This window comes from Anser brachyrhynchus (assembly GCF_964034855.1).
Source record: "Anser brachyrhynchus genome assembly, chromosome: 2".
Lineage (NCBI taxonomy): Eukaryota > Metazoa > Chordata > Aves > Anseriformes > Anatidae > Anser > Anser brachyrhynchus.
Window position 1 is genome coordinate 91,585,139 of NC_137695.1, and position 16,906 is coordinate 91,602,044.

Genomic DNA, 16,906 nt, shown 5'->3' on the forward strand with positions numbered 1-16,906 from the left:
CAACTGGGTTCTTTTGGGCCTGTTGCTCTCATCGATGGCTTCTGTCAGAGAACTGAGCAACACCAGCCTTGCTGTGTATAGCAGAAAATGTGGATATCTGTGCCACGGAATATTTTTGAAGTGTGTGTTACTCCCCGCTTTAGAAGCACTGAAAATTGAGAAGTACATTCATATTTAAAAGCACTTACAGGACCTTATCTAGACAAACATAAATGAAAGGTGTTGGGTTTAAATTGCAAAGAGAACAAAAGAAAGGCATTTGAAAGGAGAAGCAGTGCCAAATACCGTTTCAGACCTGGGGGGAATGTATTGAGGCTAAAAGCAGCGTCACACAGGTAAAGCAGGAAGCCAGCAGTCCCAGCAATGACCAGTCGGTCGATGTACAAACATTACTACCTGCGAAATATCACCTGGGTGTTGCACACTGCAGACACGGATGGCTTCACCCTGTAGCCCGCTGGTGTTGGTGTGGCAGCGTGGAGCTGCATGCCGTGCTCCCACAGACGGCTGGCCCACGCTAATGGGAAGTGAGCTCGCGGCTAGCAGGATGCAGTCCAACTGGCAAAGCTCTACCCTTACTCTTTTTGGAGGGTGGAAAGCCTTTCCTTGCCTCAGCTGTCCTGTTCCTCGGAAAGAGGAAGGATGTTCACTTGGGGCCAAGCTCCTGTTTTTCTGCGCAGCTACATGCCCCGCACACAGAGCAGAGACTGCAGAGATGGGGCTCGCCTGCAGGTTACAGTGGTGCTTTTTAAAACAAAAAAAACACAACTGCAGTAGCTTGCATTTATCTCGTGCTTTGGGTGGCTGTGCCTGCTCTTTAAGCCGGAACAAAGCAGGCAACTGCCTCTGCAGCAGACTGCCCAGGGCAGCAAAACCACCACAGCTCTGCTGCCTGCTTTGCTACGGCCAGAGCTCTGTGCTCTGTGCTCCAGGGCCCAAGGGAAGGGGCCCGCCGGGGGCAGCTGAGAGGAACGAGGCTCTGCCAGCAGCCGCGGTCGCTGCTTCCACCCTTCCCATCCTCTGGCAGATGGGAGAGCAGGATCTCTGGGGCTCGCTCCCTGCTGGTCTGTAGCCCCACGGGAGCTCCCTGTCACTGCCTTTCCCTGCTGTGCCTGGGCGAGGGATGGCCTTGGCCCCAGGTGCTGGAGAGCAGCTAAGTTTAATTCAGAAAAGCCCTGCACCAGCTCATGTTGGAGCCCCTGCATTTCGCTGCCCTGTATTGTCCTGCTCTCTCCCCTCATAGCATCCTGGATCTCTGTGGAGTCCTACGTATGGCCTTCCCCAGGGGGCAGGGGCAGCAGGCATGTGCAGGGAGATGTGCCTTCACCTCCTTCAACAGGGAACCGTAAATGTCAAAACCCCCAACGTACAAGGGGAACGAAGGTAAGCAAAAGGGAGGAGGACTTTGTACTAGTGAAAAATATCAAAGTAAGAATGAACTAGTATAAGGTTAAAAAACTTTTGTAAACACATTAAGAAAAAAGCTCAAATTCCCTGCATGGTTATAATTTTTTCCTGAAGGAGTTAGGTAAGCTAATAAATTAATCCAACTATAATTTATTACTAGAAGACTTACCACCAGGTTTTAAGGGCTCTTACAGTCTCTAATGTATGTGGTTTACATACCCGGACAAAACAGCACATAGATTTTCTGAAACACTCCAGGGAAGAAGACTTCTACAGACCTGACAGTAGGTTCTGGGGGAAAAAAATAAATAAATAAAACTACTTTGTGCTCTTTTAAACAAGAACAGCCAAGTGGTATCTGCATTACTACCGAGCACTTCAATCACTCTAGGATGATGATGCCACCATTATTAGAATTCACAGAAATCCCTTATTTTCCTCGTTTTGGTACATGTGTCCTGATTACAAACCACTTTGCCAGGTGCGTGGGCTGTGACAAAGTAATATATCTTCATGTAATGAAACATTTTAAGTCCATTTGGTATCTGTAAGAAAACCAAGTCAAGCAATACTATTATCTGAGAAGCGTCGCAGAACCCAGTCTTTTCCGATGATTACACTACTGTAAATCACACCCTACAGTCAACAATAGCAGTAATCTCTTGGGAGACCTAATAATAACAGCTAACAAACTGCTGCTAAGTATTGCTTGTGTAGTTGCATATGGTTTAAGACCTTTGAGATCACGCGTCTTGAGTACGCAACATCCCTTTCTCTGACAGAGTAGCCTAAAATCCATGATTGCTACATAAAAACTTACAAGCAGGCTGGGTAAGTTGGTTTTGAGGCTGGGTGCACTTGCTGTTCGCAAGCATGTTCTCCAGGTGATATCTCCCATCAGCTGCTTGCACGCTGACTGCTGCAGCTATCACTTGACACTGGTACACCCAGCACAGCACCACACACAACTGCACCCAGTTCATGGGCTATCTGGAGTCTTCATCAATGTCCCAGATCTCACATGCAACAATTACTCTTCTCTCAGATGAAGAAATTGTTTGCAAGCCACTAACCATGCACAGCACACGTGAACAGCATCACTTTTCTCTGCAAGCCTCAGAACCAAAGCACAGTTGGCATAAAACCAGGAAAGTAACCTTCATGTAGAAACTTCTGTACCAACATAGATCACACGCAAGCAAGTTCTCGGCATAAAATCATGGAGTTCTTGAGGGCAGGTTCCTACCCTTTAATGGGAAGGATGGGTAACGGGGAGTGTCTGAATTTTGGCTGTGACCCCATTTATACCCTAAGCGACAGCAGTTTTACTAGATGGCTGCTCAATTCCCTTCTCCCAGGAGGTGGAGATGCTTCCAGGAGGTCATCATACACACGCACACACTGCCTGCATACTGTGCATCAGCTCATCGGGTTCATGACTAAGAGAAGAGAGGGTACAAAATTAGGGTTCCTTTAATGGACTGGTCTCTTGGCCCAAATCCATCTTCCAGCCTAAATAACCTGGATCCCCACGTGCTGATAAAAAGGGAAGGAAGGAGAGACCCCACCCAAATGGAGGGATTAATTGTGTGAAACCTTCGGGCCATGACTGCTTACAGGGACGGCCAAGGGCAGCTGCAGAGCGAGCACCTCCCGTCCTGCGACTACAGCTGCCTCCCTCGCCAGGTGCCGAAGCGAAAGTGGTATAACAAAGAGAAATCATTTCCAAATCACTCTATGGGTGATTCTTAATCCCCTGAAACACAAATACAGCATTATGGTGGGTTTATATTTGGAACAGAGAACATAACTGGACCGTAACTGCGAGATGCGTCAGAGCTGGTGAGGCAGAGTCAATGCCTGCCATCGTTCTCATGTGCCCAAGTGACTGCAGCCAAATAGGCACAACCTTGTTCCCCTCGTGTCAAACGGGCTTTTGTTACTGAAGCCAATGGCCAAGCACAATCAGCCAGATATTTTTGGCATCTATCAACCAAGAATTTTTGTTTGTCACCCTTTGTCTCGTACCAGGTTGCAGGAAACATGAGAGCTAAGAAATAAATACAAACAACTCATCTCCAGTGTTATGTGAACCCTTCCCGTGAGCTTTGTAAACTGAGGGTCGCTACCACCCTTTTGGTGAAATATGAAGTGTTCCAAGTAGTGCCCTGGCTTCACCCCATGCTTTCATAACCCCTGGGAAACAGCACATCGAACCCCACTGGTCTCAGGGAAACCCCATCTGTAGACAGTTTATTTCAGCACCCGTCTCCACATCCTTCTGATTTATCTAATGGTGAATCAGAAGCCAAATTCTCCATAGGCCTTGACTTGTCCTTCTGAAGGACAGAGAGTGCAAAACCCATCCTTCCTGCACATTTCCTGGGTACAACATCATGGGGACATGCAGACCTCTCCAGAGCCTTTGGGCAATAACCACCCCACCACCACCAAGGAGTGTTTATATCTTTTATAAAAAAATAAGCCACACAGTAGATTTCTGGAAAAAAAAAAAAGCAGCAGAACCCTGCTCTTCCACCTTTCACACACATGCTCTGTTCATTGTGCTTAATGGTTTCTCAGTTAATCCCTCTAACTATGAATTACAGCAACAGGAGGGGAGACTGCACCCACTGCAGAAAAGTTACACAACGCTGGTGGTTGGGGTGCTCTCTGGAGAATGGGAGAGGTGCTTTGAGCCTGTGAGGTGGAAGAGGAGACTGAGCCCACATCAGAGAGCGGGGGGAAGCATCCTCACCCCTGGGTTGCTGGATAAAGAGGGCAGCATCCCTGGATAAGGAGGCAGCATCCCTGTCGTGGCTCTATTTCAAGCGAAGGCAGTAGCCTACAATAGCCCTTCTGCAGATTGATCTGCATCTGCTGCTGGAGTAGAGAACGTGGGCAAGAGGCTGGCACCGAGCTGCTTCGCTCTGTCAAGGCTGACACATCGCCGGGCACGCTCCCAGCAGGGTTCAGATGTCCGGGTGCCGTCCAGCAGTCAGTCAGTCAGCAGCTGCGTGAGGATACGGAGGGCTGCAGGCTTGGACTGAGATTTTGACCCGACACCCTGACCAGCTCACGTAGCATGGACTTCTCATCGACAAAAGTTTCCCAGTATTGCTACCGGTACTGGATCAGAAGTGGTGAAAGCATTGGAGAAAAAAATTAGAGGAGAAGCTTTAGAGGAGAAAAAGAATTCAAGGGGAGATGGGCCTCATAATTCTCCCAGATCTCCTCTGCCTTCAAGGCCATGCCCCTACCACCTCCACTACCTTCTGCTTCCAGCTTTTCCAAACTAACGTCACAAGCTCAGGCCAAGACACTGGACAAGGTCAGAAATCCTGTCCTCCAGCATACATTTCTAAGCAGTTCTTAAAAAGCACAGCCCAAATCCAGCATTAACAGGTATCCTTATGCTCCTCCTTTGCACCTCTGTAATGGGAGTGGGTGGCCAGGTTTTGGGAGGAGGGAGGTGGCCCCTGGGGGATGGGGATGCAATTTTCTGATCCCCTAAAAATGAATACTTGAAGTTATAGCTCATTTTTTGGTTCAGAAAGAGAGGAACTTTGTTGTTTACTTTGTCTCAAAACAAACACAAATTTGATCAAGAATATGAACCACTAAGAAATGAGCTCCACAGCACAATCGGTAACACCACCTTCCTTGGAAGACGATCGGATTCCCTCCACCTCCCACCCCCCCGCTTCCCACACCAAAACAAGCAAACAAACAAAACCAGCCAACCAGCCAAAAAAAAATAACAAAACCTCCTCAAACCATCACAGCCCTGTGATATTAATCTTAAAAACAAGGACAAATAATGATAAAGTTATTCAGATGAAGCATTCATCTCGAGATCTGCAGAAGCTACTTACTGAAACTGGAAATGAAGCACTAGAAGAAGAAAAATCCAAGTGGAAAAGCAAGAGGGAAAGCTGAAGCCACAACAGGAAAGCTAAGGGTACACATTGCCAAAAAGACGGCCTTCTGCAAATGATAATTGAAACCCCATGGCAGGCCAAATGCAGGAGCATCCCCTATAGCAATCCTGCTGTCGAAAGGACCATTGAAGCAAAGCGTAAAAGGGAATGAGTTCACCAGAAAATCAAAAATGGCTTGCCACAGATCAGTGCAGCCATCCTCATATACAAAGTGTTTTCCATCAGCAGGCATACTTCATTTCTTAAACTGTACAGCTACCCAAGGCTACGCAGTCACCATCAGAGAAACTCGATCAAGAGAAGAAACGACACACACACAGGCAGACCTTCCAGATTTTCCTCTGTCTGGCATTCCTCTGTTCTTAGTACTCTCCTTCCTGCCAACTTGTCTAGATTAAGGACATTTGGCCCCACGTAACCCTATCTATGTACAAACCCTTAATGTAAACATGCATTGCAAAGATTTTGCCAGAAGCTTGGGGTGCAGCAGTACTACAGGCTTATCTTTGGCCATCTACTAAATGACTTCCTTTTAATTCAATTAACAAATTCTCACCTCGATGAGCCACAGGGCCACACAGGAGGCAGGTATTGACCTTGGGCTCCTGCAGGACAAGACCCACAGGAGGTGCTGGGGATGGCACGGTGGTTACTGCCACTAGAGTGCTGGGGTTTACTCGGAGATCCCTTTATTTTTCTTGGCTCAGACTTTAAATTTATCTATACAGAACACACATTTTGAATAGCACTCTGTTATAGAAATAGCACAACTAGAAAAAATATTGTATGTGCACACACGTGGGGGTGCACCTTGTAAGTAGTTTATGGTAGTTAAGCAAAAGCTAAGCAATAAACTCTGATTTCATTTGCTAAAATATAAAAAGCAACATTGCTAATGAGCCACTAAGAGCTATTCAATAGACTGTCTATTAAAGAAAATCTTGCCAGGATGCTAAAGTGGCTTATAGCCATCTCGGGTATCTGGGGAAGAGTGAAATGGGTCTGGTGCTTTTGAAGTTCCGTGGGGTTTTGAGAAATCCAGACATCTGCATTTTAATCTTTGGAAAATCCTGAGATCAGCAAGACTATCGTCTGCAGGATTTAACCACAAGTTGGACCCACCTCTTCACAAGTCTAGAAGTCTTATGATTGTTGTAAAAACCCTTTTTCTTATATGTACACGTAATGATGGGGTTTGCGCTGTAAAACATTTGTCTTCAAATGACAGGGTAAGAACATGATAATTCACGCTTTCTGCATAACCGAGTTACTAGATGCGTCTCAATGACTAATTCAAATAACTGCAGCTTTTCACCTGCTTCTTTGTCTGCAATATTTTCATGGCAGCTGCTTGTGTCAGGCCAGTAGCAGCCACAAAACGAGCGGTGTGAGCAGCACGGAGGCAAGAACACGCAGCGCCAAGCCATCGAGCAGCAGCCAAGCAGAAGCCCGGGAGGAAGAAACTCCAGCGAAGCGCAGAGCTGATGTCCAGCAGCTTTGGCACCTCCTGGCCGTGTACTTATGTAGCAGCAGTTTTGCTGACAGATGTGCTTTTTAATAAGTTCCACTTTTCTCTCTCGTTGCTGTTACTTTCATATTTCCACGTCAGTAAAGATGTGAATGCAGACCCTAATTTTCAAAGCATTTGAGATTTTGAGTTGAGCGGGACACTGAAGTAACTACCCCTGTGAGCAGGGATCTCCAACTAGGTACGTAGTAACAATGACTTCCCTTTTGATAAAAAAATGAATCATGTCAAACGCTCAGATTTACACACCCCTTCATACGTACTAATCTGCACCGCCTTAACTGCTTTACACATTCCTAATGTTTACTTTAGCTTCTCACATCCTCTGTTAATCAAGCCCGATTTTTCCATGACACAGGCTGCTATCCTGAACTCTTCTAGAAGCTGATATGACACAATCCCCTTTGGAAAATGCAATAAAGCATGGGTGCACACCCAATGGGATATCAACAGTAATTAGAGTCACTGCTCATTAAAAAGTGAAAATAGGTGGATTGTGCTGTAAGGTGAGCTGGTGAGAGCTACGGCAGCAATACTGCACTGCTCCATAAATAAGAGGAAAAAAACATTAGAGCCATTTATGGCACTCATTTCCAACAAGGGCACTCATTCCAGGTATTTAGAACAAAGAACGCAGTGTATTTCATCCTTTTTTTTCATCTTTCTGCTTCTAGACTGGGCAAATTAACATTGTTTTCTTACCACAAGCCTCTGGAGACACTACGCTTTGAGTATGTTTTTCTGAACACTCAAGCTAAAAAAGAAATCAGCCAGCTACTGAGCTTTAAAGGAAGGAGGAAGGCAATGGCATCTCTGTTTGTGCACCCTGAAAACAAGTTATCTTGCTACGAGCCACACTTGGTGAACAGGGGGTAGGCAGAAGCACAGCAAAATCATCTCCCTCCGACCCAGAGCCAGCCTAACTCGTTAACGCCAGTATTTTAGCACACGCCATGGTGATGAGCTTAGGTGAAAAGACTTAGTGACACCTTCAACAAGCCTCATCGTTATCCAGCCTTACCCACGTGCTGACTGGGAGCAAGGGGAGCTGCCTTGTGCAGCTGCTCCACAGCCCAGGCCTTGCTCCCAGCCACCGAGCGCAGTGCTGAGTGACCGAGGCCACCTAAAAACCCCAGGGACACCAACTCCATGACAGAGGAAATGTCTGCACCGCTAAAGGGAGAAGCACAGAAAAAAGGAAGAAGCATGACTGTAACCCCCTCTGCAACATATTTCTATAGAAATTTCCCATTTTATATTGAATATTGTGTCTTTTTTTTTCTTGGCGACCAAGCTTTGGCGGAGTAAAGCTTTAGCTGGTGTCTGAGAAAGAAAGCAGAGGTTTGGGATGCTTGTGACTGCTTGGTGGTGGTGGGGCAGAGACGAGGAGGTAACTTTTTAACTCATGCTGTGGGCTGAGGCAGGACCCCGTGCCAAGGCCACCCCCAGCCATGCAGCTGGGGAGCTCAGGGCCATGTCAGCGCCGTAACACATCTGCACCAGCTTCCCAGGACACACAGATGCTTGGCTCAGTATCTGCTGGACAGGCCGATTTCCTGGGGAAAAACAATAAAAAAATCCTCTCCCTGCCGTTCCCCTGCTGTCAAACGCAGGAAGGAGCCATCTGCTGCATGAGCTCACAGGAGCCATGCCCGCAGCTGGGCCGGCTGCAGCGTGCGCACGCAGCTCCAGGCCGCGAGGCCCGGTGACATTCCCCCTGGTGACATTCCCCCGCCAGCAGGGAGTCCAGGAAGCCGCCTGTTTGGCTTGGACACAGACGCCGTGACACAGACACAGGTGGCCCCATCCGTGGGGGCATGGGGGCGATTCCCCCGGGGACTGTGAGCCCGGTGACAAGCAGGCCCCTCGCTGCAATTACAGCTTATGAAGGCCCTCGTTGGGGTGCCTCCATCAGCAGGAAGAGGTGAAATCTCACTTCTGTGCTGCATTCGGGGGAAATTACGATCCAGGCTTGGAAGCCACGCTGCAGCTGACGCTTTATTTCCACCGCAGGCTGGGCCAAGGTCCCGCTCCCCGCTGACCCCGTTGCAGGAGGCAGACATCTCTCCTCTGCCACGGGAAGTTCCTCCAGAGCAGCCAGCTCAAAGGCTTACTCATTAAAGCAATGGCCACCTCACAGTGCATACAGTTGTGATTTTAAACTCCTCTTCCTCAGCTGTTTTTTTTCTATCTTTTGTCAGTTTGTGGTGTAACGCCCTTTTTAAGGTGTTCACTGCCATCTTGTACCTTGTTATTTTGCTCCACTGGAAGAAAGAGTCATTGTATTAAGTGTATTTAAGGGAAAAAGAATAACAAGGATTCAAGCTTGCAACAGCAGGGGCTCCTTCCTTTTCTTGCTGGCCTGCACATGCTTCAATGCAATTAATCATTTTATTCTGAATAAAATTAGATGAAGACGTATCTCCACCAGGCCTGGGGCAAACAACCCACAGGCTGGCTTGACCAGCACACTGGAAGTCCTAACGCAGACTCTACCATGACAGTGTCATTTGATTTGGGTGCAGGAGGGAGATGCTCCCGTTAATGATGATGAATGCCATGTGAGAGGTCATATCTCAGGGAAAAAAAGCACAGCTTTCCTAACGGGGAACAGGAGAGGTGAGTCCTCAACAACTTGCATCAGCAGTCGCTTCCCTCCTGCTTCTGTCTGTGGACTCAAAGCCTCCTTGGCCAAGATGAGCAGTGAGTCACGGCTTGGAGCTCCTCTCACCCTCACCCCCCTCTCTCCTTTTCATCACTGGTCTGGCAGTGGAAAGGCTCCCCGCAGGATCTAGGAGCCAAATCCTGCTGGAACTGCAGTTGTGTCTTGGTGCTCTCATCCCAGCTGCTATGTTGGCTTCTGCATTTAGGAGCTGCTTAAATTTCCTGCTGCCTCAATAGGACACATTTCTTGGTAGACATAGAGCCTGTGATTGTCAGTGAGACCACAGTGTGAGGAACTGAAAGCCCAGTATTGCACAATGGCTTTGTATCTCTGCTAAAGATTTCATTTGCAGCTCTGTTCTGGAGTTAAAGCAAGTTCACTGCCAGCTACGGTAACTAAAGTATTCAGTAAGAATAATTTATTTTACTTGATGCTTCTTCTGACCACAAATGGGTAACATTTTTTACAGTCTTTTCTTGTAACTACGTAGTGAAGAGGTTCAATGAAAACAATTTTTGCCTATGGCTTGCTGAATACTACCAATACCACAAAGTATTTTTGTTCAGCATTCAAATATGCTGTATGATTGGTCACCCACATTAAACAATATGGTTTCTATTCCGTAACCAGTTTCCTACAAAGGCCAGAACTATCTGGAAGAAATCAAAGAGGCATTGAAAGAGGATATAGGGAGAGAGATAAATTGCTGAATTTTCTAAATCTCATCTCTTTCTTGCTAAGGAAAGTACCTTATGTAAGGCTGCACACGTGCAGTTCAACCTTTAAAAGACCCATGTTCTTTCTTCAGTTGCAGATAGACCTGTCTAGGTGGTATTTCAGTCAGCACATCTACTCAGAGCCCTGCCTTGTGCGCACATGCTTTGAGTTTTTATTGCAAGAGGTGTGGACAGGTCTCAGTTTGGCTTCATTTACTGCTTTCAAATCTAAATGCCAACATGAAGGTTCACAGAGATGCTTACTTTCATATGGCACATATCTCACTATTTCACATAATTTACCAGCTCTATGAATGGGCCATCTCTGCTTTACATCATGCTGCGGCTGGCTAAGTGGAGCACTCCAGGTGCGCAAAGGGCACAGGACTAGAAGGCTGTGCATCTGCTCAGGTCCTGGGGGCATCGGACCTCATTGAGCAAGCAGTTCCCCTCTGTCACCAGAACAAACCTTGATGAAGCAGAAGCAACGTCTGCTTTCAGCCAAAGGACTGCTTTTTTGCACCTCCAGTACCCCCCAACCCATTATCCTGTTTTCCAATGCCCTGGTACTCAAGCTTACAAGTTTTAAAAAGTTACAAGTTTTAAAAAGCATTTTAAGAGCATCCAACCAAATAACAAGTTTAATGTCCAAACTCAAACAATAGCAATCTCAAAATGAGCTGAACTGTCAGCTTTGTCAAACCTGACTGTCCCAAAAACCTTATCAAAACTGCTCTGTCTGTGGCTTGAGACACCTTTGTATTTTATTTGGTAATGCAAGGTCTATGACTTTTCATGCTAGAGGCAGCCAAGGATATATAAACTCACAGCTTACACTAGGCTAAGTGTTATGTCTAAATCTGTCAATCAACTTAAACAAAAAAAGCATCTATATTTTGAATGTTCAGGTCTGCACTTTGCCTTTATGGCTGGTGAATGTGTTGAAGCTTGATGTAATATAAATGCTTGGCTTTCACATGGATATAACAAATCTCAAAATATTTGAAAAGTTCTCAACATGAACATAAAGAGCTAGCACTGCAGTATATGGTAAGTTCTCAATAATTTCACAAAACAGATAAGAAACCATTTACTCTAATATAAATCCAAGAAACACAGTTGTTACTGGTCTTTAAATGGTAGTTGGCTCTGACTGCTTGCTATCTATAGCAATAATGTGTCAAGTCTGGGCAGTATGGATAATGTTTAAAAGTCTACGTTTCATTTATTTAAGCTTGCATGAGCATAGTTTAAGAATGAACACTGGGCTCTTATTTTAGCCAATATTAACTATAGATTATTATTTGTTTTTTTAGCACAAACATATTTACACTTTTAATATGTATTTTTCTCAAAATGTGCATGCTGCTGCACAACTTCAGCAGTAAGAACGATACATGCAACCCCTAAGACAGCATGGCAAAAAACAAATGAGGAGATACACGGTGTTGAGAGTCAGGTACTGAAATATACAGCCTTGGCAAACCTCTGCTTATGTAACGAGCTGTTTGAGAGCATTTAGTATGTTAAAAAGATCAAATAACAAAAGCTGAGTACTGTCTGCCTCTGTTACTTATGCAGGTAATCCTGGGGGGGGCTGAGACAACTTAAATACTGTGTTACATAAATGCAAGTGGATGTTAAACATTCTACGTGGCTTTCAAACCCTCAATCACAACCTCTACAATATTCAAAATGGTTTCTCAGATAAATCATATGGCCATCATGGAATGCTGTATCATGGAAAAATTACATACTTTAATGAGGATTTAGTTAAACAAACAAAACCTTTTCTGCATACCAGGTAGTAGATTGCATAAACGAAACCCTTAAAAAATTGTGAAAGAAAGAAACTAGTAAAAGTGTGCATTATCCATGCAACAAATTCCAACAATGACAATTTAAAGTGTAATATCAGCAGAAACTATTAGCAAAATACATTTACTGGGTACTGAAACAGAAAATACATTATCATTTGCTGGAACCAGCCAAAATAAATATCTGCCAAAGAATAAAACTATTTACATGGAAACATTCCTATGGGGCTATGCATTTGACGCTTTTTCTTCATATTGGTATTTGAACTGGGTCACATACATTCCTGTTAAGATGACATTTTATAACATATTTATAGGAACTCATCCTGTCTGCCACATCTTGTTTCAATTAAAATTTGATCTTGAAACAAGACAGAAGGATGGTGGGACCCTATTGTACAGGCTACTGATGATATATTAAAATTTTATGCTGCACTTTGACTGGATGGGAAGGCTTGCAGGAAAATACCAACACAGAAACACTGCCCTGAAAAACCTGGGAAGTGTCCTTCTATAGCAAGAGTAGAAGAGTCCCTGACACCTTTTTTCATACCATCTGTATGCTGTGCTCCTAAGCCTCTATATATCATGAATCAGTTCCAAATCTACTAGCCCTGCAATTCCCACTTCTTTTGCCTTTTTATATTATGTTTCTTCTCCCAGTTAACTGTTTGGTTGTTGTTGTTGTCATTTTTGTCTCTCTCTCTTTTTTTTTTTTTAAGAGCACAAGACCACATCCAGTTTGGAACAAACTTTCCCATTTCAGACTTTTATTTAAGCAAAGCTCTTGGTGTATTTCTATTTCAAGCATGCTTCTGGGATGTAGATAAGGTTTTCTGCATGTAGCTGAACTCACAGATCCTGGCTGGTTTATTATTTTTTCCAATTGAATTCCATGTCCCTTCCTTCCATCCCAATAACTCCAGTCCACCTCTACCACCTGCTGTGACCTCAGCTTTCCCAGTATTTACCATCAGTTTTCTTTTCCACAGGTCTCCTGCCTGCAACACTACCTCTGGCTCCCTCCCAAGTCCCCTTGCCCGCCCTGAGTATGAGGGAGCTCTCTTCCACATTTTTGGCTGGCTGGAAGTGATGTGTGTGGACATAAGCAGGGCAAGAGATGAGGTTAAAATTGTGAGGAAAGAACAATAGAAAGTTTGAAGGGCTAAAGAGATGATCGGTAAACTTACAGCTGCTGCCTCGCCTCCAAAAGAAGGTGCCTTCAGGCTGCATATGGTTCAGTGCAGACTTTTAAAATAGTTGTGCTCTTTCTCAAAAGATCTGGAAACTCTCTGGTCACCCTTCATTTTCACGGAACCAGACAGTTCCTCAGTACCTTGGGACCCTCTGTCCTCTCAAGTGAGACTGAGATTAGCTGGCACAAAACCCCCTGGACAAGTGGCGGAGGGAGGTTGCGCTGTACCTTTATGTAACACAAGAACAACACTGCAGCTGCCGGTGCCCTCACCCAGCATTCGTGGTGAGGAGCCAGATGACTCAGGAGCATTGCCCCAGGGTGCCAGAAAGCAACCCTGTGTCTCCTGTGCACGTCACCTCCCTGTCCCGACTGTCCCCAGCAGCCGCTCCGCACTCGTCCCCACGCTGACCTGAGTCCCCGTGACATCTCCCTTCTGCCTCTCACAGCAGCCTGGCCTGCCGTATTCCCTCCTGCACACACACTCACGTTTCCTTCCTCCATTCTCCTGTCTCTGAAATTAGTCAACTTTAATGTTTTTATGTTAATTGCTTTTGAATAACAGCCTTTCTGGAAAACAAAAGGCTTCCCAGAGTATTGGTTTCCTTGGAAGTGTTCCCATGGCCAACTAAAAGCTGAAATAACAACAATAATAGGAAAATTTCCACATAATATATAAGACTTTTACTCAACAACTAGAGAAAAGGTTGTGGGTTCTGTTTGGGTTTTTGTTTGGTTTTGGTTTTGCATTTTCAGGTCAGCTTCCTCCACTCTGTCCTCCCAATCTCCCACTTCCCCAGAGCTGCCAGGAATAAGGAATAAAGCAAAGAATCACTGCAGTCCCCTTTAAAAGGGTGAGAGGCAGCGACCATATTTACTGAGAGCACCCTCAGTTAGTAGGAGCAAGGAGCTGCATGGCATGGCCGCCTGCCTTGGCTTGTATTCCTCTGTTGTTAAAAAGAACAGGAAATGGTGGTCATTTCTAAACCGGAAAAATTTGCAAGAAAGCTTCAACAAACCACAAGAAACTAAAACGCATGGCAACAATCACAAGGCTCATGACAAAAGTGGAAAAGCTGACAGCTTTGATTCACGGTCTGTTAAAGGTTACGATGCTGCCATAAAGTACTATGGAAACAAAACCGCAGTTTTGTACGCTAAGCAGGTAGCTGCTTCAGCAAACAAACCCAGGGCTCACTCTTTTTCATATATTTGTATGCAAGATGGTGGTGAAGTGGGGCTGGCCTCAAAAAGGCAGTGAGGCTTTGGGGTGGGGGAAGGAGCTGTGAAAGCCGAACTCACTCGCAGAGCAGTGCATCCCCTCTCTTGCTTGCCTGGAGCCAAGCCAGAGGTCAAGGCTGCTAAAGTCCGCCTTGCTCTACCTGCCTTCCTTCTGATCTCTGGAGCTTCCTAATGCCCCTTTCCACCCTTGGAAACAGAGGTCAAATGACAGCATTTGGACAGTGGCACAACCGGAGCCAACAGCATCTCTACAGCCAGCCTGAGTGGTTGAAGGATTCATAACCACGTAGATGCTCTCCTACCTTTGTGTCTTCTGCCCCACCAGTCACCGACTTGAAGATATTCTGCTACTTCTTTTCAGCTTGTTCCTCCTCTGTTATGCTCCACTTCCGTAAAATTCTAAAAAAAAAAAAAAATTGATTTAAGAGGTGCTGTAAAGGAAGACATAAATTGCACTCATCTCATTTCAGTGTAGGATTTTTCTCACAGCATGCACATAATGTTTGTTAACTTCTAAAATATCACAGAGTACCACAATCTCATATGTTGAGTTGGCAGAAAGGGAGGAATAGCACATCAAGACCTAGCTTCCACAGCGACTGGCACGCTCGCGGGCTTGGCAGGAAAGCCGCTGCTGAACCATCTTCTGTGAGCACAGAGATTTCCCCTGTGGGGGCACTGGCACAGCTCTGCACGGGAATGCCTGCACATGGGGCTGCCAGCAAGGAGGGGAAAAAGGGAAGGAGTCCGTGCTCATGGGCCCACCTTCACGCCACTGACACTACGGTGTGTGTAGGGTAGAGGAAGATAAAGCAGAGGACCAGGTGGGGTTTGGTGCTTTAGAAATCTTTACCTTTTGACAGGGCTAAAGGGCTTCCCAAAGATCTTCCAGCACATTTCCATGCAGAGGAACACTGGTAAGAAAGCCCTCACCGTGATGTTTCTCAAAACCAATTGCTTCTAAGTCGAAGAGGACATGAAAGGGAGAAAGAAAGGAGTCCAAAATAACCTCAAGGAGGAGAGAGAAAGGAGTGCTTGCAAGTGAGAAGAAACCAAGCCCCAGCCCACAGCAGCCCTTATAAAACAAGCCCTGAGAGGCTGCAGGTGCTCCTTTCCTCCAGCTTTAAAGGAACAGCTAGCAGCAAAGCTGCTGGAGGTTGCACAGGGCCTCAGAGCTAGGCAGGCACCAGCCAGCCTAGCCTATCAAAATGAGCCCCCAAACCAGAAGATATGTTTTTAATCCTTTTTGAAAAATCTTTTTTTTTCAAGAAAAAGAAAAATTTTCTGCATTCGGTGATAGCCATTGTGTGTACTGACACCTCCATGAGCTTTGTGAAGCTGCCTACCTAGGTTCCACCTGCAAGGGGTAATGAAAGGAGCCCTGTCAGCCAGAAGAAAAACAGCTCCTAAAACGGAGACCTATACAGACAGTATTTTGAGAGTGACCCAGTTTTCAGAAAGGCGTTTCCATTTCCTTAGACAAACAGTATTAAGGTGTTGCTTGCACTATGTTAAAAAGGAGATAAAAAGCTTGCCATGAACCTGTTACACTTGTTTGATACCCACTGCCTGTGCCCATGCATGGAGTTGAGCCACTGCAAGGCTGGTAAGATAGAGAAGGATCACAGCATCCACCAGCAGCACACACTTGAAGCTGTGTTATGTCAGTTCAGATCCTGTTCTTTTTGAATATGTGGAGCTTTGTACCCAAAACCTGCCACCAAAAGCCCAAAAGTCTACCTTGGTAGACTCTGCTGATTCCAGTAGAAGATGGGCACTGATGGACAGAGACTGAGGTGCCACAGAGCCTGGTACTGGTATTGCACTAGACCACACACACAGACATCACGGTTCACCAGAGGTCCTGTTCCCGAAGGTATTTAGGCTTTCAGTACACACTGCAGTCACTGGGGGCAGTTTCCTAACTACTCCGGGGCCATCATTCTGTAGTGGCTTTCTCTTTCCAGATCACAGCAAACGGGGGATGGTATCAGCATGTATCTTAATTTTATGCCTCTGAGTACCACACAGAGTAAAGATAGATCCCTGCCCATAGCAGGGGGTTGGAACTAGATGATCTTTAAGGTCCCTGCCAAGCCATTCCGTGATTCTGTGATCCCCAGGGTATGCAACAGAAAAGAGAAAGCCGGAGAGAAGAGCCAACTGAAAAGACAAATATATGTGAGCCTGAGGTTATGAGTCTATCACTGTTGGGCAAAAAGCATTTATTCATTCAGAGATGGGAAAATAAACAGAAAAATCAATACTCCGTCCCTCTATGCTGCACATACCCAGATGAAAATAATTAGAATGCATCTCACTGCTTATCATCTGCAGCCTTAACGAAGCATAAGTGCACTGTGCTCTTCCAGTACTCCAGAGTCCTGGAGCAGGG

General features: G+C 45.7%; 1 long non-coding RNA gene across 3 annotated transcripts; it reads right to left on the reverse strand.

Moving 5' to 3' along the window:
* Positions 1–1,704: 1,704 nt before the first annotated feature.
* LOC308190110 lies at positions 1,705–15,574 on the reverse strand. 3 transcript variants are annotated; one of them, XR_013946896.1, is made up of 3 exons: positions 15,365–15,574; positions 14,814–14,910; positions 1,705–2,846 (listed from the first exon to the last, which is right to left on the reverse strand). It is a non-coding gene; the product is annotated as an uncharacterized lncRNA (long non-coding RNA). The 3 variants fall into 3 exon arrangements; XR_013946897.1 differs by lacking the exon at positions 1,705–2,846 and adding an exon at positions 6,322–9,803; XR_013946898.1 differs by lacking the exon at positions 1,705–2,846 and adding an exon at positions 6,322–10,194.
* Between the last annotated feature and the right edge of the window lie 1,332 nt (positions 15,575–16,906).